Source organism: Macrobrachium nipponense, chromosome 26 (genome assembly GCF_015104395.2).
Source record: "Macrobrachium nipponense isolate FS-2020 chromosome 26, ASM1510439v2, whole genome shotgun sequence".
Classification (NCBI taxonomy): domain Eukaryota; kingdom Metazoa; phylum Arthropoda; class Malacostraca; order Decapoda; family Palaemonidae; genus Macrobrachium; species Macrobrachium nipponense.
In genome coordinates, this window is record NC_087215.1 from 5813566 (window position 1) to 5821065 (window position 7500).

The 7500-nt window shown below is 33.0% G+C and overlaps 1 long non-coding RNA gene across 1 annotated transcript in view; it reads right to left on the reverse strand.

The window, feature by feature from the left end:
- LOC135199986 (uncharacterized) overlaps positions 1-7500 on the reverse strand; it is a 62620-nt gene that overhangs the window by 51647 nt on the left and 3473 nt on the right. The gene's annotated exons all lie outside the window — the stretch shown is intronic.

Below are 7500 nucleotides of genomic sequence, written 5' to 3' on the forward strand. Positions count from 1 at the left end.
CCTCCAAGAGCCTGACATCCCCGCTTCCCCCCACCCCCTAGGCAAGAGGACGAAAGAAGCGCTAATCCCAGACCGGTCTCGTTTCCAGGAATCTCCTGGAGGAATCGTGAGGTGTTCATTTTCCTGCATTTTGCCCCAAGGGATTCTTTACGTCATAGGACCTGCTGGAAATCCTTCGAAGCCTTCGAGTTGCGGGGGCAGTAGGATCTATTGTATAGGAGTGTGGATATTCACTTCAAGTAGACGCCACGTTCGTTTTGTCTTGATTGAAAGGGGTGCATCAAGAACGATGCGCAGCGGTTTTCTGTCCTATCCGTTGTGTTATTGAACGCAATCTCATGACTTGACAATTGACAGTTTATGAGAATTCAAAGTTTTTTACGAAGTGTCCTGTTCTTAATGTTTCAGGTCAAGTGAATATATAAATAGATTAATAAATAAATGAATAAGTAATAAGGTAAATGAAAAAGAATCAGCGATTAAATAAATCAATGAATAAACAATTTAGTAATAAAATGATACAATAAATAATTCATGATAATCAAATAAATAGACAGATAAGTGAAAAATGTAAAAAGATACATTTAATAAATAATTTAATTAACAAACAACCGTATACTTAAACGAATGAGGCAGTCAATAAAATTAATGATTAATCCACAACAAAATTGTTAATTTATCGACACATATTTGCTAAATAACGACAAAAACAGGTTAAGTTGTCTATAAATTATTTGCTAATTAATGACCGAAACATGGTTAACTTGTCGACGAATACTTCCTAGTTAATAACTAAAACATGGTTAATTTATCATAAAATATTTTTTGAATAACGATAAAAAAACGGTTAATTCGCTGACTAAGTTTTGCTAAATAACAACAAAAACAGGGTTAATTTCTCAAAAAAGAAAAAAAAAGAATTCACAGAAATGCTTCAGTATCAAAGACATTGCTTATCAATGACATTAGGAGAAATGTGGGCGTGGCTCCAGACAAAAAAAGGGAGGAGCTAAATCCGTGACGTCATGACCTTCAGAGCTCGGAGAGCGTCTGAGCGTTGCTTAAAAAAAAGGAAAAAAAATTAGTGGCCTGGGATGCACTGTAGGAGACGGATCATGACTGGGGTTCCTTTGGGAACATGATATGAAATTGTTGGGTTGGTTAGAAAAGTATTGGAGATAATATATATGTATATATATACATACAATAATGCATCTACTTACATACATTTACATATGTGCATATATATATATATATATATATATATATATAAATATATATATATATTTATTTATATATATATAGACATATCTACAAATACGTACCCCAATGCAGTCAAGGAAAATGCTTTTAACATATACGTTGCCAAAGGCCAAGACCTCTCCAGAGTCAGTCAGTATTAGTTATGCACGAACGAGGACTGAGAAGACGGGCACCTGCTTTCGTAACACCTGGGAAAATATCTTAGTGTTTCAAACAAGACTTATCAGGATAACTTTAGCTTTGCAATGAGGGTTTTTCTGAAACTACTTTTTAATTATGGTGGGCATCGTTTGACGGTCCCCTCTCTCTCTCTCTCTCTCTCTCTCTCTCTCTCTCTCTCTCTCTCTCTCTCTCTCTCTCTCATTACCAAGGAAGATCAAATGAACAGCTGATCGAGTACACAGACAATACTTGTGTAAATAGCAAAAGACTGGTGATTCTCTCTCTCTCTCTCTCTCTCTCTCTCTCTCTCTCTCTCTCTCTCTCTCTCTCTCTAAAAAAAGACGATATTATGGGAAATATCATTTTGTTTCCAGCCATGTTGCTTTACTGAACCGAAGGTTAAAGGGATATTTCGAAGTTTGAGAAATTATAATCTTGTTTTCCCAATTCTTTCGCTTTTTCTTTTTATTATTGTTTCGTTTTCCGGGAAAACCACATAGCTTGTTCAAGCCAGTATGGGGGGTTTCCAGTGATTATTTTTTCTTTATTGTGATGATCATTAATTTTGGTTTTATTTTTATTTTATGCTTCCTCCCATCCGTCAGAAGATTGGACGAGTTTCATGATAAAATATTAAAAACTTTTTTTTTTTAAGATAACCGTGATTCTGTTGAAACGGAATTTAACACTTTAGAAATGTCTCTCTCTCTCTCTCTCTCTCTCTCTCTCTCTCTCTCTCTCTCTCTCTCTCTCTCTCCCCTTGTGTTATCACAAATCTCACGAGCTACTAAAAAATAATTGGACGAAATTCTACAAATGTAATCTAGCAATTTGAAACTCTCTCTCTCTCTCTCTCTCTCTCTCTCTCTCTCTCTCTCTCTCTCTCTCTTAACACTCCTCATGAGCTAAAAGGAAAAATGACAATGGAATTATACGATTAGTTAAACTCTAAAGTCAAGACGAAGAATTAACTTGGAAATGTTTCAGACCAAAGTCCATATATTTCTTATGATGAACAAAGTTTGTTTACTTTACATCCGTATAGATACTTCCCTACCTGGATCTAACGGGTATACACTGGACCGGACTAAATCGAATCTCAAAAATAAGAAAAATCAATAAACGGACACACACACAATATATATATATATATATATATATATATATATATAATATATATAGATATATATATAGAGAGAGAGAGGAGAGAGAGAGAGAGAGAGAAGAGAGAGATGAGAGAGATAGTTCGTGGAAAAGTGTCAAGAACATCAAAAAGGGTCCATGAAGTTTGTGTGTAATAGGACTTAATGACAAAAAAAATAATTTCCTACTGTCTTGATTTATGTACAAATAAATTCTGATAAATTTATTTCAGGCTAATAAATTCCTAACTGATACATAAACATGAAACAATAGATTCAAGTTTTTTTTAACTTGTAAACCTTGAAGTTGACAAGTAAGATGGCCGTCAAGAATTCTTGATTTTCTACAAAAATTAACCAATGAGTCAAAACAACTAGCATTTTATACTTTGAAATTTTGCCATTACTTTAAAAGTTGCAATCTGAGCTATCATTTATCAGTTAAAACTATAGCAACGTACTTTCACTTTTGATTTCACGAAAGCAGTAATCAGCTACGCATCGAGCCACTCTGTAGCTTAATTTACATTCAACAAATCATTCTTTCCTTTTTTATGCATTGAGACAAGTTTCCACTTCTCCCAAATATGAACTTCCTTCTTTTGATTAATTCTAATAGCTGTGCTAGTCTAGGGTTCAAAGACCCACATGAATGCTTATTAAACTTATTTTTCCTCATATCCTCCTAAGCATGAACACCAAAAACATGATTTTTACGGATAAGATTCCTGCCAAGCTCCTTTCAAACACAGTATATTACGTAATCTCTTCTTGCTTAAAACATCTCACGATTGCAAAAAAAAAAAATAAATAAATAAATTGACGGTTGGGCAAAACAAAAGATGTTCACATAATCTTCTTGGAAAAGCTTGTTGGAGAGCGGACCTGCATTTCCTCTATAAATAAAGGCTTCGCTTTGTTGCTCAAGAACACAATCGAGAATCTGAGTTATGACTCTCGCCATAAGCTTTGAGAAAATCTAGATCATCAAACACCCTTTTGGAGGTGTTAATGATAGCAGGACTTATGACAATAACTTTTTATATTATGTATGTGGAATTCAGTCCATGAGTGTGCTTATGTATTTATGCGTATAATATATGTTGATGTGTGTAGGTGCATGTATGAGAGAGAGAGAGAGAGAGAGAGAGAGAGAGAGAGAGACGCAATGCCAACTCATTTTATTCTTTTGTGTGAATGTATTTGTGCATGTGTATATGTACGTGTACGAGAGAGAGAGAGAGAGAGAGAGAGAGAGAGAGAGAGAGAGAGAGAGAGAGAACACGCCACACCAAAGAAAACAAATGAAGATGTAAAATAGCATAGCTGACCAACCGATCGCCATCGAAACTTTTCCTAGAGTACGTACCCGGCCACTTGGCCAGTTTTATCACCCAAAGTGATCTTACCTAGTAACAGGTACCTGGAAGTGTTAGGACTTTTCCTACTGTCCTCTCCTGGTCTCCAGGGGTCAATTTCTGGTGTCTTGGCACACTCGGTACAATACCACCATTGTGGGATGTCTAAAGGGAAGGTACTGTTCTGGCTTAGAGCCGACTTAATGTAAACTGTGATATGATATTTACGAAAAGAGAGAGAGAGAGAGAGAGAGAGAGAGAGAGAGAGAGAGAGAGAGAGAGAGAGAGAGAGAGGAATCTTACGATACAGACAAATGGTCACCTAAGTGGTATTACGCACTTTGGAAGCTTCCAAGATCGCCCCTTGTCAAATAAGAACTGAATACTCTCTCTCTCTCTCTCTCTCTCTCTTCTCTCTCTCTCTCTCTCTCTCTCCAGGGATTTTATTAGTTATGCTAGAAGACTTAGACTTCCAAGCTGCCTTGCCTGGTAAACCACATCGATTTTAATATTTAATTTTTCCACATAACATACAACATCTCATTACTTCTAAATATTCCAAAAGGTATTAAGGAACTATAAAAGTAAATATATGGCCAAATCTTTATAAAAAAGTGCTTGCCATGACATATAACAGTGTAGAAGTATCAAAGTTCAAATATATATTTTTTTAATAGGTTTCGTAATCTAATTAAGATTGGCGCCATTATACTGCACTTCGTAAATTCCAACATTATCCAAAGCATAGGTCACCCAAGCGCAACTGACCTTTCCCTTTTTTAAAAGCAGGCACAAATTGAAGTATAGTATACCTTTAATATATATAAGTATATGCATGTATGTAAGTATGTATGTATGTATAGATGAGAAGAACCCTACAATAAATAAATAAAAATTAATAAAGATATAGTAACCTTTCTCTCGAAATATGGTACACATACATAGAAATCTTGATAATAAAAGTAACCTCCTCCAATAGATGGAAAACATTTCCATGTACTTCACTGGATCCATTAAGATGACTCTTACAGAACACGAAACCAGAACTATGAGATGTTGTGAAGCCGTCTAGTTCCTGGGCTCAGTTCACGAGTACAGCTTCCGAGAAATAGGTTGTGTAAATAAATGTGAATTATTTATGTACGTGTGTACAGGAAAAATATATAACTGGTTGGAAGAAGAATGTGCCTGGCATATACCATGAGGGATGTGACAAAAAGTTGCCACACACATATATAATATATACATAAATATATGTATATATATATATATATATATATATATATATATAATATATATATATATATGTGTGTGTGTGTGTGTGTGTGTGTGTGTGTGTGTGTGTGTGTGTGTGTGTGTGTGGTGTGTGTCAAACTTTTTGTTACATCCCTCATGGTACATGCGAGGCACATTCTTCTTCAACCAGTTATATATTTTTCCTGTAAACACGTACATACATAATTCACATTTATTTACACAACCTATTTTTTTTTCTCGGAAGCTATACTCGTGAACTGAGCCAAGGAACTGGACGGTTTCACAACATCTCAAAGATCTGGTTTCGTGTTCTGTAAGAGTCATCTTAATGGATCCAGTGAAGCACATGGAAATGTTTTCCATCTATTGGAAGAGGTTATTTTTATTATTATCATTATTATTATTATTATTATTATTATTATTATTATTATTATTATTATTATTATATATTGTGTGTGTATATATATATAATCTATATATATATATATATATATATATATATATATATATATATATATATATATAATATATATATATAGTATATATATATATATATATATATATGTAGAGAGAGAGAGAGAGAGAGAGAGAGAGAGAGAGAGAGAGAGAGAGAGAGAGAGAATTGATAAAACAGCGTGATACTCAAAATGTTAATAACATGTTTCCAAATTTTAATTAAAAAGTGGATTTAACAGTAAATAACACGATTCCAAGAATGAAATATTCAGTAAACAAACTAATTTCAATGGACAAAGACATTTAACGGTTAATAACACGAATCCAAGAGCAAAGTAAATAAGAGACATATGAATTTAACAATTAAAAATACGAATCCAAGAATAAAATCAATAGTAGATACGTGTATTTAACTGTTAATAACACGAATACAAGGATAAAATAAATAATAGACACGTGAATTTAACAGTTAATAAAATAAATAGTAGACACATGAATTTAACAGTTAATCATACGAATCAAAGAAAAAAACTGCAGACAAAACTAATCTACAAGAGATAGATTCAAGTTAATGACACCACTCTAGAAAATAAAATAAAGTAGAAAAGTTGATTTAACCGTTAATAACACGATTTTATAGCCTACCAATGCGGGTGGGTAGGCTATACCTCAGGACAGACACAAAAGAACTTGTGGTTGAAGCTAATACGAGCAGGTAATGTTGGTACAGGTAAATTCCGGTTTAAACTGCCTGTTTGGGAATTCCTCCCCTACCTGGGAACACACACACACACACACACACACAGAAGAGAGAGAGAGAGAGAGAGAGAGAGAGAGAGAGAGAGAGAGAGAGAGGCCTTGAAGAAGCTTGTCTTGCATCTCCACGATGGAACTGTCTACATATCAATTTTGTATTACAAGTATGTCTTGGCAAACGTATACTATAAATATCACCCAGTCGAATTGGAGGACTGTGATAGAGCAAAAAAAAAAAAAAAAAAAAAAATAATAATAATAATTTGAACAGCTTAGCTCATTCATTCAATTTCTAACTAATCTTTAGTTTGGCCACGCAATAATAATAATAATAATAATAATAATAATAATAATAATAATAATAATAATAGTAATAATAATAATAATAATAACAACAACGTGAATCGTAAACAATCTCAGTTGTTACAAAAAATAATCCATCAAACTTGACCCAGCAAATATAACTTTGAATATACTTTTGTTTAAAACTCTAATATTACTATCTAAAATGTTATTTATCATCTAATTATTGTCCCTTTATAAACTTTCATATTTTTTCTCAAAATACTTCGTCGTTTCATTTTGTGATCACTACCTCCTTCTGTGTTCTCAGAATCATAAGAAAAGTCTTTTGCCCATTTTCATAACTGTCCTATAAGTAGGACTAATTCTCTATAAAGTTACGACAGCTATTAAATATCATAAAATGATTATACTAAACAAATAAAACACATGGTTAGGTGTTTGCGTATGTGTGTATACTTCTCTCCTTGTGCATTTGTGTATTGATTTGCTAACGCTCAATTTATGGTGTGCATGGATACGTTAAATTCACATACACAAAATATTCATATTTTGATATATATATTATATATATATATATATATATATATATATATATACTATATATATAATAGGTAATAGTCATATATATATACGTATATAGAATTATATATATATATATATATTATATATATATAAATATATATATATGTTATATATTATATAATTATATATATATATATAAAGATGAGAGCGAGAGAAGAGAGGAGAGACGCTTACGGGATCATTTGATTTATTGCTCCTACGAACTTAACCACACTCAC